The sequence below is a fragment of the Mus caroli genome, unplaced genomic scaffold (assembly GCF_978045245.1).
Source record: "Mus caroli unplaced genomic scaffold, Mus_caroli_1 scaffold_2, whole genome shotgun sequence".
NCBI lineage: Eukaryota > Metazoa > Chordata > Mammalia > Rodentia > Muridae > Mus > Mus caroli.
Genome location: NW_028227257.1, coordinates 12,546,501 through 12,573,597, shown reverse-complemented (window position 1 = coordinate 12,573,597; position 27,097 = coordinate 12,546,501). Strand labels below are relative to the sequence as shown.

General features: G+C 45.8%; 1 protein-coding gene and 1 pseudogene across 4 annotated transcripts in view; both read right to left on the bottom strand.

The window, feature by feature from the left end:
* The window catches only part of Stau1 (staufen double-stranded RNA binding protein 1), a 46,799-nt gene extending 33,728 nt beyond the window's left edge, over positions 1–13,071 (bottom strand). Inside the window, exon 1 of one of the 4 annotated variants that reach the window (XM_021184530.2) lies at positions 12,824–13,071. The gene's annotated coding sequence lies outside the window, so the exon portion shown is untranslated. Of the gene's footprint in view, positions 1–2,442; positions 2,464–12,823 lie in introns of those variants that run through there. The other 3 variants (XM_021184535.2, XM_085832238.1, XM_029472862.2) reach the window with 3 other exon arrangements.
* An 11,965-nt stretch (positions 13,072–25,036) lies between these two features.
* LOC110307555 (mRNA export factor GLE1 pseudogene) lies at positions 25,037–26,578 on the bottom strand (annotated as a pseudogene).
* Positions 26,579–27,097: the final 519 nt, after the last annotated feature.

Here is a 27,097-nt window from a genome sequence, read left to right as displayed (position 1 = left end):
ATTTGTAATCTGTTAGCAATTTCTGAAAATTGCACTCCATAATATACTACCAAGGAATGGAGTTCCACATCAAAGTTCACCTGCTTTTAATTCAGAAAATGAATGTGTGAGCAGGCACCATCTAACTAGAAACACACTGACCACGGCCCTCACATACAGCAGCTTTCCAGCTCAGCTACCAGAAGCCAGCCTTGCCATTCAGCAGCCCCCAGCAACGTCCAGCCATGACAAGCTTCTAAGTGAGGTTTTCAACTCAACTCCAAGCTCAAGCAAGTGTCCGATACTTAGAATTAATGTCTCTGCCTCAGATTCCCCAAAGCACATTACAGGAAACTTAACAAAGCCTCAATTTCAGCAGTAAACAAAATCATACTAAGGGAATCCTGAGGCCTGGTAGCATAATATTTCAGAAAGAAATATATTATATTTCAGACTCAGTTTTAAAATGTATCCACTGAGTTTTGTATAAATCTTGTGATTTCTTTATGCTTTAGTTTCCTCACAACATACCCCTCCCCGCTACATAGTCTGCTGTCAAATCATTGCTCTCTCTCAAAGGAGGCAGGGCACTCAGAGCCAATGACCTGAGTCCAATACTGAGGTTCCATAAGGCAGAAGAACCGGTTCCCACAAGTTGTCCTCTGACCTCCACATACACACTACAACATATATACTTATACACACAACATAAAAGCACTAAGTTAAATGAAAAACTACATCTTTATTATAATTTATATTCCTTTATATACACCAGAAGGTGGATGTTGGATCCCCTGGAATGGATGATTAAACAAACAAACAAACAAACAAACAAACAAACCCCTTCCCTCAGAGCTCTGGCCAGCAGTGCTTTTTTAGCTCCTCCAGGCAAACTCCTAGCAAGCATACCTCAGAGTGCCCTGGACTTTGCAGCCCAGCCTGAAATCCTAAACACTGCAGGAGTTGTCTGATCACAAGCTGTGGGGCCTGGGCTTCAACTCCAGCTCTACTCGCCCTAGCACAGGAGACAATGTAAAATGAGCCAAGTCTGGCAGAAGGTTAACAAAGGCAATCTAAAAAAAAAAAAAAAAATCAAACAGCAAACACGGGGGTGGAGAGATGACTCAGAGCAGTGGCTGTTTTGCAGAGGACCCAGGTTCCACTCCCATCTACCACAAGGCAGCTCACAACTGGCCATAATTACAGTTCCAGGGGATCTGACGCCCTCCTCTGTCCTCACCAGGTACAGCATGCACATGATGCAGACAAACACCCACACACATAAACTTTTTGTAACTTAAAAAGAAAAAGCCAGATGTAGTAGCAGAGGCAGGTGGATCTCTGAGTTTGAAGCCAGCCTGGTCTACAGAATGAATTCCAGCACAGCCAAGGCTACACAATGAAACCCTGTCTAGGGGCTGGTGAGATGGCTCAGCGGGTAAGAGAACCCAACTGCTCTTCTAAAGGTCCTGAGTTCAAATCCCAGCAACCACATGGTGACTCACAACCATCCATAAGGAGATCTGAATCCCTCTTCTGGAGTGTCTGAAGACAGCTACAGTGTACTTACATATAATAAATAAATACATCTTTAAAAAAAAAAAAAAAAGAAAGAAACCCTGTCTAGAAAAAAACAAAAAACAGAGCAAGATACAAAAGTTCTTGTGCGGGGCTGGTGAGATGGCTCAGTGGGTAAGAGCACCCGACTGCTCTTCCGAAGGTCCAGAGTTCAAATCCCAGCAACCACATGGTGGCTCACAACCATCTGTAATGAGATCTGGCACCCTCTTCTGGAGTGTCTGAAGACAGCTACAGTGTACTTACATATAATAAATAAATACATCTTTAAAAAAAAAAAAGAAAGAAACCCTGTCTAGAAAAAAAACAAAAAACAAAGCAAGATACAAAAGTTCTTGTGCTCACTGATCAAATTATGGTTAGTGGCATCTGAAGCACTCCTGTCTGCATACTTTATGAGCATGGCTAGTTTGCCAAGATGGCTCAGAAAGTAAAGGTTCTTGTCAGCAAGCTTGGTCACCCTAGTTGGGCCCCTAGGACCTGAACGCTAGAAGAGAACTGACTCCTACAAACTAACTGACCTCCACACAAGTGCTATGAGATATCTACATACCCCCTAAAAAAAAAGTTTTTTTAAAAAAGAAACAAAGCCGGGCGTGGTGGTGCACACTTTTAATCCCAGCACTCGGGAGGCAGAGGCAGGCGGATTTCTGAGTTCGAGGCCAGCCTGGTCTACAGAGTGAGTTCCAGGACAGCCAGAGCTACACAGAGAAACCCTGCCTTGAAAAACAAAACAAATAAACAAAAAAAGAAAATTCAAGATGCATAAAACAATCTTGATTTCTCTACTGTTACAAAGAAAAGTCACTTTCCACCAGTCAATGAGGAACAGAAAGCATCAGCAGTTACAAGCAGACAAGCATTATAAAGCCAGACTTTATGTACCTTGAGAAGGGCTCTCTGGGAATAGTGTTTTCTCTGGATCTAAGGCAGTGGGCGGTGGGAGACTCCTGCACAATGAAAGTCGGGAATTTACTAGCGTACATCTGCTCTCCTGAACTGCTCAGTTCTTGGGGAACCTAGAATCGATAGGCAGAAGTCTGTAAATGTGACACCAGCATGGCATCATGCAGCACACCCTAGAAGCTACCATGGATACAGCTCCTTAAACCTCACAGGGACACGCACATGGCAATGGCTTCCTGACAAGAGAGTGGCACTGAAGGGACTGGCCTCATGCACCGCCCAATCACATGGCCTGATTTTTAAATTTGTGAGCTGCCTACCATCTGATTCTAACTGTCTTTGCTACATATAATAAAAACAAAGGCAATTACACAGAAAAATTACTAAAAGGGCATTTCTACATATTGGTCTACAGGATATAATATTAAATTAAAAAAAGTGCTGCGCACTTGTGTGTTTTCTACAGGCTTGGATCACTTCAGTCTGCCTTTACCGCAGCTCTCACAGACAGTAGAAAACTACTGCTCCCTGACTAAATCCCCCAGGTCACGTTACAAGCCTGTTCCTTTCTTCTCTGTCTTTACACAGCAACCTCTATCTGCAGACAGTAAAATATGAACAGTCTAACTTGAAAATTGAAAATGTTCTTAGCAGGCTTTTCAGTCTGGGGGCCACAGAGACAGATGCTCAGTCATTAAAGTGGCTGTCATGCAAATGTGAGAAGGAGCTACATTAATCCTTAGAACCTGTGGGAAAGGCTGGAGAGGGGAATGCCTTGGGAAGAGCACTTGCAGTCAAGCCTGACACGCTCAGTTTAATCCCCAGGACTCATAATCACTACCACAAGTTGTATTTTGACTTCCACATGTGTGCTGTGGCAGATATGCACACACAGGTACACACACACAACGTATACAAATGCACACACACTTTTTAAGGAAAACTCAGCACACTAAGCAGACAAGAGACGGGCAGGTTCCTAGGGCTTGCTAGCCTGCCAGCCTTAGCCATGCGCTTCCCAACAGTGATTCTGTCTCAAAAAATACAGTGGGACAGGCAGATATGGTCAACAGAGCAAGTTCTAGGACAGCCAGGGCTACATAAAGACCTGTCTACAAGGGGGCTGGAGAGATGGCTCAGTGGTTAAGAGCAGTGGCAACTCTTCTAGAGGTCATGAGTTCAAATCCCACAACTACATAGTGGCTCACAACCACCAATAATAAGATCTGATGCCCTCTCCTGGAGGGTCTGAGGACAACTACAGTGTATTTATATACAGTAAATAAATAAATTTTTTGGGTTTTGTTTTGTTTTTTGTTGTTCTGTTTTGTTTTGGAGACAGGGTTTCTCTGTGTAGCCCTGGCTGTCCTAGAACTCACTTTTTAGACCAGGCTGCCTCAAACTCAGAAATCCACCTGCCTCTGCCTCCCAAGTACTGGGATTAAAGGTGTGTGCCATCACCGCTGGGCTATAATTTTTTTAAAAAAGACCTGTTTACAAACAAATAAATATGGTGGGGCTTGGAGGCCAGAGAAATGGCTACCCTTGTCCTAAGAGGCATTAACCACCAAGCCTGAGGACCTGAGTGCAAGCTCTGAGACCTACATGGAGGAAAAAATTGACTCCCACAAGTTATCCTCCGACCTCTACATGCACACAGTTCACATGCATTCAGGGACACACAAACAAACACACACACACACACAAGAATTTTGAAATAATATGGATGATGCTAGAGAGCTGGCTCCAGAGTTAAAGAGCACAGGCCGCTCTTCCAGAGGACCTGGATGCGTTTCCAGAACTCACATACACACTTATAGCCACCCATAACTCTTAATTGAAGGTCTCCAGTGTCCTTTTTTGGCCTCCACTGATACTAGGCATGCTCATGGTGCATAGACATACATATAGGCACACTTATATACATAAAATAAGTAAATCTAGAACATATACAGTAATAATAATAAATAGAGCACTTTGTTCTGGTTGCTCTATATATTGCTTTCATGAAGCATAAGCTCTGTCTGAAGCTGGGCAGAGTCTAAAAACTTTTATCTTTAATGGATTCTGTGTAAGAATCTATTATTACTATGCACACTTAAGTCCCAGGTAGAGCTCAGCTGGGTGTTGTAGCAGACCCCTGCACTGGGCTCTCAGATACTCCTAGACACTAAGCCAGAGATCACTTGACTGTGAACGCAGAATCATATACTACATCCTCACAATAGATAATTCCAATCTACATTTATTTTGTCTTAAAAATACTTAATTTTATCCAAAATATTCCAATAAAGCATTTCAAAGTAATGAATACATACATATTTAAAAAAGAAAAAGCACGGTAGATGGAGCCTAAAGTTACCAGACGTTCACTTCTGGCATCCACAAGCACAGGCACACACATGCACCACAGAGGTGGTGGATATGAGTAATCTCAGTGCTCCAGAGATGCAGGGGAAGGATCCCTGACTCAAGGCCAGCCTGAGATGCCCAGCAAATACAATATATGCTTGGTTACTTCTTTTTGAAGACGTAGTCTCAGTTTCAATAGGAAGGTAGACTAGGCTGGCCACAGACTCAGAGATGCACCTGCCTCTGCTTCCCAAGCATGTACCACCATGCCCATCTCTTTTTGGAGAGATAGCCTTCATGTGTAACCCAACCTTGCCTCAAACTCAAACCAATACTCCTGCCTTAATGCTAAGGTGGGAGCCATTCGCCACCATTCGCAGATCTCTGAGTTCAAGAGTGAGTTCTAAGACAGCCAGGGCAACAAAATGAGACCAAGTCTCAAACAACAAAATAAAACAAAAAAAAACAAAAGGCGAAGGGAGATGCACACACCTTTAATCCCAGCACTCGGGAGGCAGAGGCAGGTGGATTTCTGAGTTCCAGGCCAGCCTGGTCTACAGAGTGCGTTCCAGGACAGCCAGGGCTATACAGAGAAACCCTGTCTCGAAAAACCAAAAGAAAAAGAAAAAGAAAAAAGAAAAACAAACAACAACAAAGAAGAAAAAAACCTGAAAAAGACTTTCTTTTTCCAATTAACTTTTGGGGGAGTGGGGGTTAGGGGGAGATCTCCAATCCCAGTAAACCTTCTGGTGTCAGTGTCTGCTGCTCTTTCTTCCTAACCTGTCCCTAAGTGCCTGGCTAATTTAGTAGTTCAGGGTTAAATGGCTTCCTGAATAATTTCTCTTACTTCCTTTGAATCTTTCATGGCCTGAACAAGCCTCTAGTTCTCTTTCTAGCCATGTGTCCCATGTGGCTGGTTCTAAGAGACTGACCGGCGACACCCACTGCCTTTGGCTGTGAGCTGCTACTGAGGTGATGTGAGGTGGGATGAGGTCAGGAGGTTAGCATGAAATCAAATGGAATGGCCGGCTATATCTCATCCAACACAAGGGAATTAGAAAGGGGTCTGTTCTGGGATACTGAGAGTATAATACTGCTCAAGTTATTAATTGCTTCCCTCAGGGCCTGGCCTCATGATCTCCTCAGATCTTGTTTAATTTCTCCATGTCCTTTTTTTTGGTTGGGGAGGGGGGAGAAGACAGGTCTCATGGGGTGCAGAACAGTCTCTACTTGCTATGTAGAAAAACTGGCCTTGAACTCCTGATCCTCCTGTCTCCACTTTCCAGGCACTGGGATTACAGGCTTGGATTACTAAGCTTGGCCTAAAATCCATGCTCTCCATAAGTCAAATTAACTTAAGTAAAGGTTTTATGTTGCAGAACTCCCTGTTAGAAATGGGATACTATTTGCTAATGCTGTAATGTATGGAATCCTAGGCCCTGTGTCAGAGGATAACATACCCAGTAAAGGCAGATTAAGCTTGGATCCTACAATTCTCTATTGTCCAATTTACCAACTCTACCCAGTGAAGTGCCATAACCCTTTACCTGGATGACACTCGAGTAGTCTGGGAGATAAGGCTGCTTTAGATTGCTGCAGAGAAAACCTTCGCTGTCTACAATGCTCAGCTTGCCCCTACTATTAGACAGAGATCTGTCTGTTAAGAACTGAGGCACTAAATGAAAAAAAAGAAATGCTGATTCTGTACATACACTGTACATCAGTCTGGCCTCAAACTCAGAAATCCTTCTGCCTCTACCTCCTGAGTGCTGGGTTTAAAGGTGTGTGCCCTCCTTGGTCTAGAAGAGTTCAATAACAGGCAGCTTTCATTTCTTTTTTTTTCTTTTTCTTTTTGAGACAGGGTTTCTCTGGATAACCCTGGCTGTCCTGGAACTCACTTTGTAGACCAGGCTGGCCTCGAACTCAGAAATCCGCCTGCCTCTGCCTCCCAAGTGCTGGGATTAAAGGCGTGCGCCACCACCACCCGGCTCATTTCTTATATAAACAGAACCTTTTGGATTCCTTTTCTGAATCAAAATAACCCTACCAATAATTATTTGGGGGAGGGAAAGGTGGTCCAGACAGAGTCTGTCTTTGTAGCCCTCACTATACATATAACTAGGCTGGCCTAGAACTCAGAGATCTGCCTGCCTCTGCCTCCTAAGTGTCGGGATAAAAGGAATCTTCCAACTGGGTGTGGTGATGCACGCCTTTAATCCCAGCACTCAGGAGGCAGAGGCAGCCAGATTTCTGAGTTCGAGGCCAGCCTGGTCTACAAAGTGAGTTCCAGGACAGCCAGGGCTATACAGAGAAACCCTGTCTTGAAAAAAAAAAAAGGGAATATTACACCATGCTTTCTATTTTTGCTTTCTATGTATAATTTTAATATACAAAGGAACATATGATACCAAAGATACCATGGAGCCCCTACTTACAAGGTAACATCACTTTTCAATCAACCTTCTCACTAGTGTAAGAATGAAAATATTAAAAAATAACTTAGGCTACTGGAAGTAATTTCCTTTTACTCCCTTGAAAATAGTTCACAGTGTGGTTTTTAGTTTAGAGCACTAAGCTATAGAAAAGACAGATATCCAGCTGTCTGTCATCTGGACCCTCTGACAAGCCCTTGGAACGACTTCTACTCCTACCATCTCTTCTTCACCCAGGTACGAACACAGGATTTGATCAACATTATCCTGGTGCAAATGTTCAATAGACAATTTGCTTCAAAAGTAGATATTTCTTAATCAAAATGTAACTGGAAGTAAAAGTTCAGAAAGCTTTTGACTTTTAAAAAAAGATCTGGGGCCAGTCAGGGCTGTGCATACCTTTAGTCCCAGCCAGCAACTCAGGAGGCAGAGGCACTATGACTTGGAGGCTAGTGTGGTATACATGTTGAGTTCCAGGACAGCCAAAGCTACCAAGTGAGACCCTACCTCAAAAGAAAAAAATAAAGTAAAATCAACCTTAACAGCTGGTTATGTCGTAGCAGTAGAGCTTTTGGCTATTTTAAGCAAGGCCCTAGGCTCACCTCAGCAAGCACAACAGCTAAGTTACCCATCCTTAGTGAACAGCATGTGGTGCTGTGGCAACTGTTAAATGCATCAAAAACTGAACTGACCGTGAGACAGACAAGCACGCCAGTGCAAGTGGGCTCGACAATATGGTAAAGAGGTGGTATTTAAAGGGGCCAGGACGAACATTCCAGAAACTTTGGTATGTGTTTAAAACTTTGTAATAAAATGTTGGGAGAAAGTAACCATAGCAACTCACAGGTCTTCTCATGTTCATCCTTTAGCTTGCAGCGTCTGCATCTTAGAGCAGCATAAGTGCTACACTGGAATCCCAGAAAGTTTTTTTTTGCTTTCGTTAAAAACAAACAAAATTCCACCAACACTTCATCCATTACAGGTCCCATGTGAAACAAGTCACGAAAATCCTGTCAACAGTTTGACATCTCTAAAACTTCAAACTAAAAGAACACTGTGCAAGCAGCTCCAAAAGCTGTCATCGGAGGGGACAACAGTGAGTGTCACTTAAGATGGTCTATCTGGAGGTCTTAACAACCCAACTGGGAGGGACGGTGAGAGGAGCAGTCAGACTGTACAACTGTACACAGATTGTCCAAAACAAAACGGAAAGTTTTGTTTTTCAAAACCCCACAGACTGGGGAACTGAGCAGGCTGACTCTGAAGATACTCTGCTTTCTTGAGTCTGGGTAAAGAGCCTCCAGGAAAGGTAACCACACTGGGTTCCTGCTGTCTGATCTGCCATGGAACGATGCTCTGGTTTGGTTTTCAGACTAGGGACTCTGGGATCCAAGAGTCAGGTCCATGTCTAAACTTAAAACCATTTATATATAAATGAGCTTGCTGGATGCACCTTAAGAGAACATCTATTTTGAAGAGACTACAAGTATAGTAAAAATTCTAAGTACGCCAAAGTTTTACTTTAAGCCTAATGGGGAAAGACCACTGTTCTTAAATGTTTTATTCCTTCTTAGACATAAATTCTGGGATTAAGGACAAGCTCCTAAATTACTGTGAAGAGAGAGGCCCCTCCCACCACCCAGGCTGGAACAACTGAAACCACAGAACACTGGCACTATACTGACCAAGCTCTGAGGGGAGAAATAACAAAGTTACAGAGAAAATTGAGCAACAGCAGCAATCATTTACAACATTCTGGTCAATCTCCTCTCTGAAAGAGACTTTGCTTTTAGACAAGGGAAATACCAGTCTCTAACGTGGCGTTGCATCTTGTCCACAGTTAAGGTTCTTAGCATTCAGACAGTCTGTTGTTTGTAAACACTGCAGGCACCCTTCAGGCAGCAATTCAACCACCCTTTTTTTTTGGGGGGGGGGTGCAGTAGATTGGGGGTTTACAGTAGAGAGATTAAACCTTCAGCCTTGTACATGTTAGGCAAGTGCCCACCACTGAGCTTCAGGGCCCTCTTCTTTTCACTCTGAGACAGGCAGGGTCTCTCTCATCCCAGCTGGCCAGGCCGCTGCCTCTCCAATGGCTAGGACTACAGCCTGGGGGCTTTTTAGAAGGCAAGCTTTGTTTATTTTCCCTTTTTGTTTTGTTTTTAGACAGAGTCATCTTTTTGGTTTTGGTTTGTTAGTTTATATTTGTTTATTGAAAATACTCTTCTTTCATTTAATTCACCCTAACCACAGTTTTCCTTCCCTGCAGTCCTAACTCCCTCCACACCTCCTGTCTCCTCCAGAGCCTCCCTTCAGAAGACAGCAGGCCTCCAAGAGGCAACAATCAAACACAACAAAACAAGATATAATAAAATAGGACAAAAGCCCTCACAAAGCTGGACAAGACAATCCCACAGGAGGACAAGAGTCCCAAGAGCTGGCAAAAGAATCAGAGACAAAACTGTTCCCACAGTTAGTCTCACGAAAACACCAAGCTAGCAGCTACAACATGTTTGCAAAGAACCTAGTGCAGACCACGCAGGCCCCATGCTTGCAGCTTCTGTCTCTGTAAGCCTGTCTACAGCCTGCTTAGTCCTGCAGTCCCTCCGATTCCTACAAATTTTCCTCCCACTCTTCCATGGGGTTCCCAGACCCGAGGGAAGAAAGCAGATGAAGACCTCGAACTTAGAATCTCTCTCTGTATGTCATAATGTCTGCTGTGGGGAGTCTGTCTTTGAACAGTCCCTAAACAAGCAAATCTGCAAATAGTGCCAAGCATATCCTTTGCCATATCACAAATTATGACAGACCCAGCGAAGTGATACTTTAAGGCTGTGATAGAGAACCTGAGGTTGTTTTTAAGTGTTAAAGTTGAATGCTATAGAGGGCACTGTGTATTTGGTCACCTAGCTTTGACAATTATTAACTCATAGCTAAGGTCGGACTTGTTTCTTCTTGAACTCCCTCCTTTAAGCTAGCTTGTTTTGAAACAAATCCTAAATCTATCATAATCTTAGTCATTTTGATGTTAACCAGCTCACCTCAGGATGACTGTTTAACTGTTAATGAAATGAAATTTCTTACTATACTGGAACAGATCACTTGCTCGCTCTTCCTCATTTTTTCTTTCTTTTGGGATCTAGCTTCTTGGTTGACATATGATTAACACACAGCAGGAAAACAGCTGAGAGTTAGTGGACACCCCTCTTTTGGGGACTCCCACTTTTCAGCCCAGATTTCAGCCTTACTCCTTAAGGATTGAATCAACAGTTCCTGAACCATTAACAAGTAACTGAAAAACAGCCAAATGTTGAATGCCTCTGATCCTAGCACTCTGGAGGCAGAGGCAGGCTGATCTCCGTTCAAAGACAGCCTGGTCTACAAAGCAAGTTCCCGGACAGCCAGAGAGCTATGTTACACAGAGAAACCCTGTCTCTAAAAACAAAACAATCCAAAACAAACAAACAAACAAACAAAAAAGCCATTACACTCAACCATTTATGCTAGAAACTATTTCCTGACTGTTACAAAAATATTGCAATATCGAGATGGGTGCAATATAAACATTTTCCACTTACTAAAGAAACTGAGTGCCCAAAATCTGCCGACAGGCTTTAGAGATGGGTAGCTTAGGAAAAGCTGAAATGCTTAGAGACTGTTCCAGGAAATAAGGTAGAGAGCCCTCGAGGAAGACAAGAGGCTGACCTCCGGCCTCCACTCAGAAGAGCACTGAGCACAGAAAACACCTGAGGTGTGACTCTTGTAAATCTGCTCCTGTGTGAGCTGCATATCTTTAAGGAGGGGGATGCCTATGACACTAAGCACAGATTTTTAAAGAAAAAAATTGAGGTTTTGAGATGGCTCAGTATGTCAAGTCTTTCAGCAAGGAACCTGGCAACCTACTGAATCTCACAAGTTGTGCTCTGACTTCCACAACAGCTGCTGCTGATATAATGCTCAAAAATAAAACAGTAGCACGCACATTTAATCCCAGCACTTGGGAGGCAGAGGCAGGCGGATTTCTGAGTTCAAGGCCAGCATGGTCTACAGAGTGAGTTCCAGGATAGCCAGGGCTATACAGAGAAACCCTGTCTGGAAAAACCAAAAAATAAAAAAATAAAAATAAATTTAAAAAAAAAGGTACTTAATCTTACTAAAGAAAATCAAGGCTGAGTCAGAATAAAGACAGTCTCCTAAAAGTTCACTAGAATGCTCAAGACTTCTTCCTCCACACTCCCCAAATGTATTTTTAGTTTTTACTTCAACAAGTAGTGATGTAATTTACATTTGGTAAGCACAAATCCCTGAAAGATCAAAGTCCCAGTTTAAATCTCTTCCAACACTTCCAATTCTCAAGAATTACCGCTACTCAGCCTGGTCTACAGCACAAGTTCCAGGACAGCCAGGACTGTGCCGAGAAACCACGTCTCAAGCAAGCAAACAAACAAACAGAATTATTACAACTACAAGCAGTTGAAAACAGTGACCTTAAAAAAGGTATACAATACAATGGGCAAAACGCAAAACGGAACAAAATAAAGCTTCACTCATAAGGAGGGAGGTGCGGCCAGAGTTTAAGGGAAACTGAAAACTAGGAGGGTCTCAGCTAAAGAAAGTTAAGAGCTACAGATGCGAACCAGGAAACCACGGTTTTCGCATCTTTGCATACTCCACCTCCAGAGCCTTGACACACAAGAAGGCTCCAAAAAGGTCTGCTAAACACAAGGGAAGCTTATGCCAGCAACTTTCGCATAAAAAGGAATGGCAATAAGGTTCTGGATGGTGGCAGGGAGACATGGGACAGGCTGCGGAGCCTAGGCGAGCCGGTGAAGTCCCGACAGCTGGTTTCACAGACATGTTGATGGCTTTACATCCATACCCTGTCTGCTACAGTGTCCCCATTAAGCGCCCGCCCCTCTCTGGTGCCAAGCGAGCACAATGCCCAGGCACTGCCAGTGGGCACGCGGGATTCTTCTGCCTCGGAGAAAACCCTAGTGGAAAGGAAGGTCGACTTCTGTTCCGTCTGCACCCTAAATTATACCTTCATATCATCTTAATAAATTATGCAAACGGCTTATTGGGACACGACGTGGGTCTGGCACACTGATAAGCGCTTTACACGCCCCATTTCACTGCACAACTTCACAGCCTGAAGAGGCAGGGACCGGGTTGGGACAGGATTAATACTATTTCCCCTCCTTCTCCCCCTCACAACAGAGACACAAAGAATATGAAGTGACTGACGAAGGGGGCCGAGCCGGGAATTGGCACCTCATCCCGCGGCTCGGCACTGGCCGCGACACTGTGCACAGCACCGAAACCTGGGGGGGCCTCCGGACCGACGCAGCCCCTGCCCGCCCGCGCCCCCCGCGTTAACTCCGGCACAGGGCCCACGAGCGGCGCGGAGGGCCCGCCTCCTCCGGGAAGGCCCCGCGGGCGGAGACGGGCCTGGGCCGCGGCTCGCGCGCCCGCGAGGCCTAGCCCACCCGCCGCCCACCTCCCGCTGACGCCGTGCCTGCGTGGGTCCTTCCGCGACCCGCTCCGACCCGGCCCGGCCCGGCACGGGCCGGCCGCCTTACCTGGCTGCTTCCCCAGAGCTCGTCCCGGGGCCGGCGGTCTTGGGCGGCGGCGAGGAGGTAAAGAAGCAAGAGAAGGCGGCGAGGAAAAAGGGACCGACCGGGAGAGGGAAGAGGCGGAGTGGCGGCGGCGAAGGCGGGTGCCGCCGGGCCGGGGCTCAGAAGAAGAGGGAGCGCACACAGACGCGACGACAGCCAGCGCAAACGCTGAAGAGCGGCTCCAGGCCCGCAGCCTGGCAGGAAGTGACGGGGGAGGGGCCGCGCCCGCCCCCGGCCCCCGCCCGCCTCCATGCCGGCCCCACCCCCCACACACCGCGGCAGGAACCACAAATCCCAGCGGGCGCCGCGTCCCGCATGCGCTCTCTAGGCACGCAAGGCCCACAAGGGCCGGGCAGGGCTGCGCTGGGTCCGAGGCACGCTGGGAGTTGTAGTTTCCCAGGAGCTCGGTCTCGGCAGGGGATGCAGGCCTCACTTCCTTTCTTTTCTCGGCTTTCTGTTCCCTTCCTACAGTCACCCCTTTTTCCCTACGCTAACTTTTGTTAACCTGCTGCTGCGTGCAAGACCAAAAGCTGAGAATACAGTGAGAATGCACAAGTCCCTGTCCTCATGGAGTTTACTGGGGAAGTCAGAGTAAATGAAGTCTGAGCCGAAAACAGACAAGCACAAGCGCTGTCTGGTTCCTTTCCTGCAGATCTAAACTGAGTGTGGTTCTGTGGACAAGAGGCTGGTGTGGGCTTGTTTAGTGTAGTCCTGGGGATTGAAGCAAACTTCTACCGCTCAGCTCCATCTTCACTAGTCCTGTAGCTTGGGTTTTCTTGCCTTGGTGTTTTGAGTTCAGGCATCCACGGAGTCCAGTGCTGGCACTGCCTGCCTGGTGTAGGAGTTTCAGGCAGTTGTGAGATAGGTCCTCTTCAAGAGTGGTAAGTGTTCTTAACTGTTAGCCACCTATCTCTCTCTTTTATGTAGGGGGGTGGGAGGGAGGGAGACAGGTCTTTACAATTAGATAGGGTCCTTACCGGAGGTTGTGGGAGCTGAGTCGCTGGCATCCTCTGGGCTTATTTTTTTTTTATAGATTTATTTATTATTATATGTAAGTACATTGTAGCTGTCTTCAGACACATCAGAAGAGGGCGTCAGATCTCATTATGGATGGTTGTGAGCCACCATGTGGTGGCTCAGGACCTTTGGAAGAGCAGTCAGTGCTCTTAACCGCTGAGCCATCTCTGCAGCCCCCTTCTGGAGCCCCCTTCTGGGCTTATTTTAAGTGGTGCCTGTGGTTGATGCACCTAGGTAGACATCATAGCCAGATACCCAAGACTCTGGGTTCCATCCCTACCCCAAAAGGACAAAAAAAAAAAAAAAAAAAAAAAAACCTAGCCAGTTGATGTTGTCTGGACGAATAAATAAATAAATAAATAAATAAATAAAAATAGCAGCCCAGTCTCCTTGCCAAGGCACTGTGGCTGACTTTGCATGAATTCATGATGACGTCTGCAGTAGCTAAAAAGACCCTCCTCTGACTTGCAGAGACCCTGGGGGGTGCCTTTATCTGAATCAAGTCTTCCTAGTTTGCTTCTTGTAAAACCCAGTGACACTGAGTTCCAGAACCGAAACCAGCGGATCCTTCCAGTTCCCAGCCAGCTCCACTAAGTAAGCAACACATAGGCAGTTAGGGCAGTGAAGATGCCCACTGGGTAAAATGTGCATATTTACAAACAAAAGAATCAATTTTGGTGGGTTTGGGGGGGGTTGTTTGGTTTTTTTGTTTTTTGGGTTTTATTTTGTTTAAAATGGGGTCTTACTGTTTAGCTCTGTCTGGCCTCAAATTCGGAGAGATAAGAATACCTCTGCCTCCTGGGTGCTGGAATTAAAGGTATGTGCCACCACCACACGGCCAGCTTAAAATAATGAACTCTCTCGCCCCAGTTTCACTGTGTAGCCCTGGCTCTCCTGGAACTCCCTCTGTATACCACGCTGGCTTCAAACTCACAGAGATCCTCCTGCCTCTGCCTCCGGAGTCCTAGGACTAAAGGCGCGTGCCACCATCCCCCCCAGCATAAATTGTATTCTTTAATTTTGGTTTGTTTGCACAAAGTTTTGCTATGCTGCCCAAGCTGGCCTCTGCCTCTGGAGCAGTGGTTCTCAGCCTTCCTAACACACTGATGCTTTAACACAGTTCCTCATGCTGTGGTGACCCCAACCATAAAATTATTTGTGTTGTTACTTCCTTTTTTTTTTTTTTTTTTTTTGGTTTTTTGAGACAGGGTTTCTCTGTATAGCCCTGGCTGTCCTGGAACTCACTTTGTAGACCAGGCTGGCTTCGAACTCAGAGATCCACTTGCCTCTGCCTCCCGAGTGCTGGGATTAAAGGCGTGCGCGTGCGCCACCTCACCTGGCTGTGTTGTTACTTCTTAACTGTAATTTTGCTACTGTTGTGCACCATGATGTAAATATCTGATTTCTCACCCCTGTGAAAGGGTTGTTTGGCCCCAAAGGGACTGAGACCCACAGGTTAAGAACCACTGTTCTAGATGATCCTCCTGCCTCACAGTCTCTCAATAGCTCGGATTACAGGTGTGTACCACTATGCCTAACTAATGTCCAAGGTATTCTTTACATAAAAACAAACCCAGTCTGGGCATGGATGGCAGCACATACCCATAATCCCAGCACTAGAGAGGCAGAGGAGGGCAGATCTCTGAGTTCAAAGCCATCCAGGTCTACAGAGCAAGTTTCAGGCTCAGCCAGTGCTACATGTGAGAGCTAGTAACAAAATTACAAAAATAAATAAATAAACAAAAAGTGTGTGGACCTTGGAAGAAAACTAGTAGTCTCTATATACAGACGAAAACAAACTCACTGGAAAGTACTGTATTGCCAGGGAAATATTTGTGATCCCCCCAAAACAGACAGGAGCCAATCTGATGCAATCACAATAGAACCTTTTTATTTTATTTGAGCTAGCTCAGCCCCTCAGAACACCACTGTCGTCACGCAGGACGGTTTTGGTGATGAGGATCCCTGAATATCTATCGGGCCAAGACTTTATAGTAAGCAACAAGTGGGGTGGGAGTGGGGGATGGGGATGGACGGGGGTGTGAGTGTGCAAGCATCTAATTGGAGAGCTACTATGACCTTTAACATAATTGGCTGGTGCTGGGAGTCATATCATAAACTTAATTTCTGCTTTCCTCTGCATTGGTGGTCATTAGGCAGGGGTGGCCTTGTAACCTGGGAGTGTGGATCTTTTGGGGTAATAACCCTGGAGATACTGGTCTTGTTGGAGGTGTAACCTGGAGACCCAGGTCTTGTTGGGGATTGGCCTAAAGACTGGAGCTAGGCTCGGGTTTTGTTGAGGGGTAACTTGGAAACTAATGCTAGGTTTTAGTGTACCTGAAGTCAAGTTCTCTAAAATGGAGTCTGAATTTAAAAGATTTGGTCTCTCAGCACCAGGGGTTCCCAAGGCTACTGTGTGCCTGGGAACGATTCCTTGGTTCAGGGTAGTTCTCAGAACAGTATTACATCTTCAGGTTGTCCTGATTTTGTAGTATTTTCTTGTTCTTTTTCCATTTCTTCCATGGAGTTTGTTCACTTTTCTATAAAAAGATCTCAGGCTAGCCTTTAATCCCTGCACTATGGAGACAGAGGCAAGTAGGTCTCTGAGTTTGAGGCCAGCCTGGTCTACCCAGAGGTCTGGGACAATCGAAGACATACAGAGAAACGCCATCTTGAAAAATCAACAAACAAAACAACGAAAAGTTAATGGGGGAGGAAGGCTTTGCTACAAAATGAGTTTAAGGGCTAGCCTGGGCTACATGAACCCTTGTCTCAAAAAAAAAAAAAACCAAAAAACAAAAAAAAACTCACATACAAAAACAAAAAAGAGCTGGGCAGCGCATGCCTTTAATCCCAGCACTTGGAGGGAAGCAGAGGCAGGCGGATTTCTGAGTTCGAGGCCAGCCTGATTTACAGAATTCCAGAACAGGCAGAGCTATACAGAGAAACCCCGTCTCTGAAAAAAAAAAAAAGAGAGAGAGAGAGAGGGAGAGAGAGGGAGAGAGAGAGAGAGAGAAAGAAAGAAAAGAGAAGAGAAGAGAAGAGATAATTGTTAAAGAACACTGGTTGCTCTTCCACAGACCCTGGTTCAATTCCCAGCACCCACTATCTGTAACTCTAGTTTCAGGGCGATCTGATGCTATCTTCTTGATTCTGTAGGCACCTCATGTGCATACTACACAGACATACATGCAGGGAAAACACCTATACACATAAAATAAGTAAAAAAAAAATTTTAAAGAAAAGAAACAATGCAGAATACAGTATAACAGGTCGGATAGTGGTCAGGGATAACCCCCCCCCAAGAACACACCCTGGTGACCTAAATCCTCTAATGAGACCCCACCCTGGACCTCCCAGATAACACCTCCTGAATAATATGAAGATATTCTAGATCTACCCAAGAATTGGTCAATTCTAGAGAGCTACCAATCCTCTCTGGAAATGCCATTCCAGAAACATCCAGACGGGTGCTTTACTGGTCTCCTGTGTGTTTTCTTTTATCTATCTTTAGACACGTTCTCACATAACTCAGACTGATGGAGAGCTCACTAAATAGTCAAAAATGACCTGGAACTCTTGGTCTCCTTGAGTGGAATTTAGGGTATATAGCACCATGCCTGGCTTCTCCCCAGCATTTTTTCCTCCAATCACACTGACGATCAAATGGTGTCCCAGGACCCTCACTGTTCTTAGGAAACACTGCAAGATTCTCTCTCTCTCTCTCTCTCTCTCTCTCTCTCTCTCTCTCTCTCTCTCTCTCTCTCTCTCTCTCTCTCCCTGTCACCTTGGAGACTAGACCTACTCCATCTTGGGTTTAGGCTCCATCTTAGAGAACCTGACCTAAGGTTGAACTCAAGTGAACCAACAAGCCTGCATCTAGCACAGGTTTCCAGGTCACTTCCTAACAACCACCAATCAGGAGGAAGGCAGATGTTACATTTATGGTTTGGCTCCCAGCGCCGGCCAGTCATTTTAAAGAGCAGTAATTGTGCCCCCCCCCCCAATCAGCTGTGTGCCAAGCTGAAACCCCCCTTGCTTGTTTGCTCGCCTCTGTAAATGCTTGCTTGAAACCGGACTTGGGGCTCCACCCTCCCATCCTGTGCATCAGAATCAGCTGGGAGCCCAAGCTTCAGCTCCTCCGTGGTCTTTTGAGGTTCGTGAACACTTCCTGAATGGGCATAACAAGAATAGGGTGTCAGGTCCCCTGAGATGGTTGTGAGCCCCCCTGTAGGTGCTGGCAATCAACCCCAAGCCCTGTAGAAGGACAATGAGTGCTCTTAACCACGGAGCTATCTTTCCAGATCCCAAGAATTCACTTTTTTAGTAGTTTATTATTTATATATATATATATTTTTTTTTTTTTGTTTTTCGAGACAGGGTTTCTCTGTATAGCCCTGGCTGTCCTGGAACTCACTTTGTAGACCAGGCTGGCCTCAGAAATCCGCCTGCCTCTGCCTCCCGAGTGCTGGGATTAAGGCGTGTGCCACCATGCCCGGCTTATTTATATATCTTTATGTATGTGTTTGAGCATCGTTTTGCCTGCATGCGTTTTAACTGGTGCCAGCAGACAGAAGAAAATATGGATCCGCTGTGAAGTTACGGCTGTGAGCAGTCACACAGGTGCTGGGAATCAAAACCAGATCCTCTGGGTTGAGGGCCGCCCCCTCCCCCAGCATAGCAGAAGACATTTTGTTCCATGCCTGCCAGCTATTTCACATTGTTGCTGTGACATGCCTGCCAGTCATTGACACAGAAAAATAACTCGTCTCAGAGTACAGTCATACAGATCACATATCCTGTTATGTTCTGTATGTTCTGTATGAGGTTTGTTAGTCTTAAGAAATTCCACAAAGCTTTATGTAGGATCCATCAAATTAAAGGTCAGTTATATACTGTTATATCTAAAATGGTTTGAGTCAGAGCTGACCACTGGTTAGCACTTCCTACACCTGTTTATGAGCTCATTGTGGGTGTTTCCCTTTATATGCCTGCCCTGGGAAGTGTTTGATGTCGTAGCTTCAGATAACTCTGAGCTACTCCCTGAACTGATCAGTATTAGGTATGCATTCAATAAGCCATCCCATTCTGACTGAGATTGGTGTGTGTGTGGTTTGTGGGGCGACTCGTGAACCCCAACACTCTTGACAAGCTGTCAGTGCTCTTCACCGTATGCCATCAATCCAGTCTCTAGATGATGATGATGATGGAGAAAAAGGAGAAGAAGAAGAAGAAGAAGAAGAAGAAGAAGAAGAAGAAGAAGAAGAAGAAGAAAGAGAAGAAGAAGAAGAAGAAGAAGAAGAAGAAGAAGAAGAAGAAGAAGAAGAAGAAGAAGAAGTTATTGTGACAGGATACTTGTGCTCTTCACAGATGAGCCATTTCTCCAGTCCTGTGGATCAAAAATTTAAACAAAAAAGGATGGTATGAAATCGTCAGAGGAGCTGTGTGGGGCACATTCCTGTAATCCCCATATGTGGGATGTTCAGGTAAGTGGATCAGGAACTCCAGACATCCTCAGCCACCTGGTGAGTTCAAGGCCACTGAAAAGAGAACAATTTGTCCTAAGGATAAATGTTGTAAGGGTTGAGTGACTGTCTCAAAATGAACAAACAGAAGTAGTAGAAGAACCTTGGAGGAAAAAGAAATGCCTAACTCTAAAATGGAGAAGAGCTCTTAAGGTATAAAACAAAATTTAGAACCTCTGAAGAAAAAGGTCAAAACATTTGATGTCTTAAATGAATAAAATAAGTAAATAAATAAATGTGGGGCTGGAGAGATGGCTCAGCAGTTAAGAGCACTGACTGCCCTTCCAGAGGTCCTGAGTTCAATTCCCAGTAACCACATGGTGGCTCACAACCATCTGTAATGTGGTTTGATGCCCTTTTCTGGTATGTCTGAAGACAGCTACAATGTAACTCACATACATAAAGTAAATAAAGAAATAAATTGTTCAAAGTGAATAAATAAAAATAGATGTAATTGGGCTGGAGAGATGACTTAGCAGGTAAGAGCACTGACTCCTCTTCCGAAGGTCCGGAGTTCAAATCCCTGCAACCACATGGTGGCTCACAACCATTCGTAATGGGATCTGATGCCCTCTTCTGGTGTGGTTGAAGACCGCTACAGTGTACTTAGATACAATAATAAATAAATCTTTAAAAAAAGTAGATGTAATTATATTAGTCAGGATTCTCAAGTAACAGAACTTATAAAATGAATCTCTCAATCTCTTGCTCTCTCTTTCTCGATCTAGATTAAAGGCATAGCATTTCCCAGATCAAAAAAGTCTAGATTAGCCAGGCGGTGGTGGCACAAGCCTTTAATCCCAGCACTTGGAAGGCAGAAGCAGGCAGATTTCTGAGTTTGAGGCCAGCCTGATCTACAGAGTGAGTTTCAGGACAGGCAGGGCTACACAGAGAAACCCTGTCTTGAAAAAAAAAAAAAACAACCAAAAACGTCATCACAGTGATCATAAAAATAAGAAAGATTAATGGCAAGCTTTGTAAAGAGATAGGAATAATAAAAAGATTTCAGGGCTAGAGAGATGGCTCAGCAGTTAAGATCACTGACTGCTCTTTTTTTTTTAAAGATTTATTTATTATTTATTATATGTAAGTATACTGTAGCTGTCTTCAGACACTCCAGAAGAGGGAGTCAGATCTCGTTACGAATGGTTGTTAGCCACCATGTGGTTGCTGGGATTTGAACTCCAGACCTTCGGAAGAGCAGTAGGGTGCTCTTACCCACTGAGCCATCTCACCAGCCCCACTGACTGCTCTTCTGAAGGTCCTGAGTTCAAATCCTATCAACCATGGGGTGGCTCACAACCATCCGTAATGAGATCTGATCCCAGCACTCGGGAGGCAGAGGCAGGCGAATTTCTGAGTTCAAGGCCAGCCTGGTCTACAGAGTGAGCTCCAGGACAGCCAGGGCTACACAGAGAAACCCTGACTCGAACCCCCCGCCCCAAAAAAAGATTTCTAACACACACACACACACACACACACACACAAATAGTCAAAAATACCAACAGTCAGTTAACAGGAAAGCAAGTCTCTATTAATTCCATGAGAAAGCCAGGCATGGCGGCTCATGCCTGTGATCTACAGGAAGCCTGAGACAAGAGGATCTCCATGAGTTCAAGGCCAGCCTGAACTGCAGGCTAGTGAGATAGACTATCTCAAGAACAGTTTTTCAAAAGGAAGAGAGAATATGAGCAGGGGGGGCTGGAGTGTGGATGGAGGGTGGCATGTAGCTTGTGTACAAGGCCCCGGTTCTGATCTCCACCACCAGAGAAAGAAAAGAGAGAGATCAGTAGAGTGGCTCACGCCTGAGACCTCAGCCTGGAAAGCCGAGGCAGGAGGACCGCTTCACACTCAAGGCCAGTCTAAGCTGCATATACACTTTCCTTTCTCTTTTGTTGTTATTTTACTTTTTTTTTTAATTTATTTATTATATGTGAGTTGTAGCTGTCTTTAGACACTCCAGAAGAGGGAGTCAGAGCTCATTACGGATGGTTGTGAGCCACCATGTGGTTGCTGGGATTTGAACTCAGGACCTTCGGAAGAACAGTCGTGTACTCTTACCCACTGAGCCATCTCACCAGCCCCTTGTTGTTATTTTAAATTTCATTTTTCTTCTTTAATTGTAGTGAGGCACACGTGCTCAAGTGAATGACTGGAAAGGAGGTGGCCCATTTTATGGCATGCAGGTAGAGGCCAGAAGACAACTTTGTGGAGTCAGTTCTCTCCTCCCGCCTTTAACTTGAGTTCCAGGGATCCGATTCAGGTCATCAGATTTGCCACCCAAGGGCCTTTACGCGCCGAGTCATCTCTTCTCACTACCTGCTTGGATTCCTTTGTTTGTTTGTTAATTTACGATTTACATTTTTTTTAGATTTTTGTTTATGCGTCTAGGTGCTTTGCCTCTGTGTGTGTATGTGAACAATGTGTCAGAGCAGGTGGCCAGATCCCCTTGGGGTTGGAGTTATAGACTGTTGTAAGCCACAGAGAGTGGTGGGTCCACTGGAACAGCAGCCAGAGAGCTCTTAACTGCTGATCTATCTCTCAGCTGTTCCCCAGCTGTTGTTCATCTTAGAGACAAAGTCTCATACAGCCCAAGGTGGCCTTGAACTCGCCAGTAGGCAAAGATGACCTGGAACTTTCCATCCTCCTGTATCCATTTTCCAAGTGCTGAGATTACAGGTGCGTACCACCCCGTCCTAGTCATGCGGTAGTAAGTGTCAAACCCAAATCTTCATGTTTGCTAGGCAAGCCCTCTACCAGCTGAGCTGTAACTCTTACCTCCTCCAAAATAATCCCAAAAAAGTCTGAAGGCTGGGCTGGAGAGATGACTCAGCTGCTAAAAGCACTGGCTGGCTGCTCTTCAAAGGACTCAGGATTGCTAACACTAACATGGTGGCTCACAGTCATCTGAAACTTGAGTTTCAGGGGATCCAATGCCCTCTTCTGGCTTTTGTGGTCACTACAACTAGATCTGCATGCAGGCAAAACACCCATACACATCAAATAAACAAACAAACAAATAAACAAATCGATCAAGCAAGCAAGCCCTGCTTGTTTACTTATGGTGCAAAATCTTTAATCCCAGTACTTGGTAGACAAAGACAGGCAAATCCCCAAGTCTGTGGCCAGCCTGGTCTACAGAGTGAGTACCAGGACAGCCAGGGCTACACAGAGAAACTTAGTGAGGGTTTCTATTGCTGCAGTGATACCCCATGACCAAAAGACTGCTTGGGAAGGAAAGGGTTTATTTGGCTTACACTTCCATATTGCTGTTCATAATTAAAGGAAGTCAGAACAGGAACTCTAACAGGGAAAGATCCGGGAGGAAAGGGCTGATGCAGAGGCTATGGAGGGGTGCTGGTTACTGGCTTACTCCCCATGGCTTGCTCATCCTGCTTGCTTATAGATTGCAGGACCATCAGCCCAAGGATGGTACCACCCACCATAGTCTGGGCTCTCTGTCATCAATTACTAAGTAATTACAGCTGGATCTTACTGAGGGTCCTTCCTTCTTCCTTTCAAATAACTCTAGCTTGTGTCAAGTTGACAGAAGACAAGCCAGCACAGAAACCCTGTCTCAAAAAAATTAAAATATGTATATTTTAAAAGTCTGACAGGGGGGCTGGTGAGATGACTCAGTGGGTAAGAGCACCCGACTGCTCTTCCGAAGGTCCAGAGTTCAAATCCCAGCAACCATATGGTGGCTCACAACCATCTGTAATGAGATCTGACTCCCTCTTCTGGTGTTTCTGAAGACAGCTACAGTGTACTTACATATAAAAAAAAAAAAAAAAAAAAGTCTGACAGGACTCTGTGTAGAGATGTTATGAACTCTGAGGCAGAGAGGTTAGATGTAGGTATGTTGAGTTAATCCTAGGTCATCAAGACAGCCTCTGACACCACAGTTGACCTGGTTAGTTCTCAAATTTAATGCCAAGTATCCCGATGGGAAGAACTCCATCAGAGTAGGTAACTAATTTTTTCAAATCCTATTTTTTCAATTTTTTATTCTATATTTTCTTCATTTCAAATGCTATCCCGAAAGTCCCCTATACCCTCCCCAAGCCCTGCTCCCCTTACCCACTCACTCCCACTTCTTGGCCCTGGCATTCCCCTGTACTGGGGCATATAAAGTTTGCAAGACCAAGGGGCCTCTTTTCCCAATGATGGCTGAGTAGGCCATCTTCTGCTACATATGCAGCTAGAGACATGAGCTCTGGGGGTACTGGTTAGTTCGTATTGTTGTTCCACCTATAGGGTTGCAGACCCCTTCAGCTCCTTGGGTACTTTCTCTAGCTCCTCCATTGGGGGCCCTGTGTTCCATCCAATAGATGACTGTGAGCATCCACTTCTGTATTTGCCAGGCACTGGCATAGCCTCACACAAGACAGCTATATCAGGGTCCTTTCAGCAAAATCTTGCTGGCATATGCAATAGTGTCTGCATTTGGTGGCTGATTTTGGGATGAATCCCCAGGTGGGGCAGTCTCTGGATGGTCCATCCTTTCATCTTAGCTCCAAACTTTGTGTCTATAACTCCTTCCATTGCTATTTTGTTCCCTAGTCTTCAAATCTTTTTTTTTAAACTCAAGCTTTATTACTTTTTTGGGAACTCTAGTCCACAATTAAAATGCTTAAGCCCTTTGAGAGTACTAATGAGAATGCCTGCCACACAGGCCCGCATGTGTTTGTAAACAAATACCAGCTTCCAACTGAGACAGTCAGCTCCTCCTGACCCCAACGCATGCAACCCACGCACTGCTGATGGTCTTCAGCTTACACCCAAAGCCACAGGTCAACCCATCTTAATTCTTGTTGGAAAAACAACAAAAAGGTACCCAATCTAGTACAGCATCCTCAGCCAGCCAGGGGCCAAATTCCAAATCAAGGGGACAGAGTTCTCTATAGTGCATGCTCTCAGTCATGATCCATATACCCAATCCCTGATACACTCTGGGGTGCAGTCCATACCAACATCATTCATGTCTTCTGAATACACACATACGCCACAAGCCACACAGTGTAAGACTGCAAATATTACCTGATACTTTAAGGGACTCTTAGGAGGCTTATTCTTTCTAAGTATGTGATGAACAGGAGTGGGCAGCGTGGAGGGAAAAATGGAGGGCTCACTACAGGTCCGAGTCAAGCAGATAAAGAATCACCAGCTCCCTGAGCGACAGACAGAAGAGACCAAGTGCAGCCAAGGGCTAAGTGCCCTTTTACCTCTTCTTGTAACCTGTGAGATTTAGAAAGGCCACTTCTCTATCTGTCTGTGACGCCTATAGAACTACCAAACCTGACACAAGACTGACAAAGGCAGCCGGGCATGGTGGCGCACGCCTTTAATCTCAGCACTCGGGAGGCAGAGGCAGGCGGATTTCTGAGTTCGAGGCCAGCCTGGTCTACAAAGTGAGTTCCAGGACAGCCAGAGCTACACAGAGAAACCCTGTCTCGAAAAACCACAAAAAAAAAAAAAGACTGACAAAGGCTGTGAACTATAAAAGCCTTATTCACGGGGTACAGATACATAAAAACACACTGATCAATTTCTCAATCTGACATAATTCTTCCAAGCCCGCTGTCTCTGTTGCTTTATGGTTGCCCATTCCCGCCACACAGGGTGACGGAGGACATCAGGAGCGCCAGAAGGAGGTTGTCAGAAAGCCTCTGGGCACAGGAGTCTCTCTGCGTTGCAGACGTTTCTCCAAGAACTGCTTCAGACGTATGAAAGAGCCCATCTGTCCTGAGCTCGTGATGATGGCTTCAATTCTGGGGAAGTCGTCCTCTTGGATGAGAAGTATCATCTTTCAGAACTGGACCTGGTACTGCTTCATGAGGGTGTTCCCACACACCTCGTAGAAGTCAAACAGGAGGGTGGCTGTCACATCTGAGAGAGGCTCCATGTGTAAGACCTGTGCCAACCAGCGCCAGCCACGATTTAAGCCATGAAGATGAGCCTCCTGCTGGTTCCCATATGGCCACTGGAGCTGGATGATGGCGGCATACAGACGGATCATCCCAGACATGTGTTTTAGAAAGTTATCCTGTTGCTCAACCTTGGAATCCGTCACTTGGTAGCCAAGCATCCGTTGATAGTCCTCCAAAGCCATCCCTTCCTTGAAAGCTGGGTAGAAAGAAACAGAGTATGGACACTTCTTGTGGAGATGAGCAAGAATGAGGTCTCCCACTTTGGGATGGAGCATCCAGATACCGGATGCCACCACGGCAATGGGGAATGCCGCTTCCTAGTGAGAGGCCACTTCCTCCTCCCCTTGTTTCACAAATTTCTCTGCCAGTTTGTACTGGACAAAGTCCAGCCCCTGAGGGTTAAGAGTGACAGACACGGAACAGCCACCAGACTGAACAGACTTTCCAGAGAGAAGGCTATGGATCTTGTGAAAGACCTCCTTCAGCTTTGAACCTGCCATGGTGGAGATCTGGCTCACTGGGATGGTGGCTGCCTTCCGCAAGTCCATCTTTATCTTTTTGGTCTGACTATCCTTGCTGCTGGTCAGGTCCTCGAAGGCCAACACGCACGTGGCAGAAGCATCCTGAAGTTGCCGGTACCACTGCATCGTGCTATCTTGTACCTTCACCTGCAGCTCTTCGTTCTGTGTTCCTACTGGGCTTGGGCTGGGTGCAGAGGTCTGGGTGGGAGCCCCTGGCCCCTGCTGCACCGGTGACTCCTGCAGCTTGACCTGGGCCTCCTCTTCATGCTTCTTCTTCACTTGAGAGGCTCTGGTGATCTCCTGCTCCAAATTTGAGAGGAGGTCCCACATTTCCTGCAGGGCTCGCTCTGCCTCAGCTTAGTTCTCTGCTGTGGGAAAACCACTCTCCAAGGTGGTGTGAATGATGCCGGAGATGAGGCCATACAGCTGGTTGCTCAGGATCTGGAGGGCACCAGGCCCACATTCAGCAGGTCTTTGTGCTGACTAGAGGTTGAGCTGCAGGACCTCCTCTTGCAGGGGGTACAGGCTGTGCAGACGGACCTGACCTTCCTCCTTCTGAAGCTGCTCCTGCTCTGCCTGCTTCACACGCTGCTGCTCTGCCTCTCTAAGCTTTAGGTTGAGAATCTTGGCTCTGTGCCAGTGCTTCTCTTTCGGCTTTTCCTGATGGCCCGGGGCTTCCTTGGTACTGATAAACAAGGCAGGTTCAGGGGTGTTTTCCCAAGACATTTCCCACCTCCCCTGCTGTCACATTAGGCCTCCTCCAAAGCTGTACACTCCTCTAGGCTGGAAGCCTCTTTGCCTATTTTTCACCTTGGGGTTTCTCTGGGAAAGCATCAAGCTGACCACACAGACAGATACCTGCAACAGGCACTCAGGAAGACTCACCTCTTCTCCAAATCCTATTTTTTTTTGTTGTTGTTGTTGTTTTTCGAGACAGGGTTTCTCTGTATAGCCCTGGCTGTCCTGGCACTCACTTTGTAGACCAGGTTGGCCTCGAACTCAGAAATCAGCCTGCCTCTGCCTCCCAAGTGCTGGGATTAAAGGCGTGTGCCACCACCGCCCGGCCAAATCCTATTTTTTTTTTTAAAGATTTATTTATTTATTATATGTAAGTACACTGTAGCTGTCTTCAGACACTCCAGAAGAGGGCGCCAGATCTCATTGCGGATGGTTGTGAGCCACCATGTGGTTGCTGGGATTTGAACTCTGGACCTTCGGAAGAGCAGTCGGGTGCTCTTACCCACT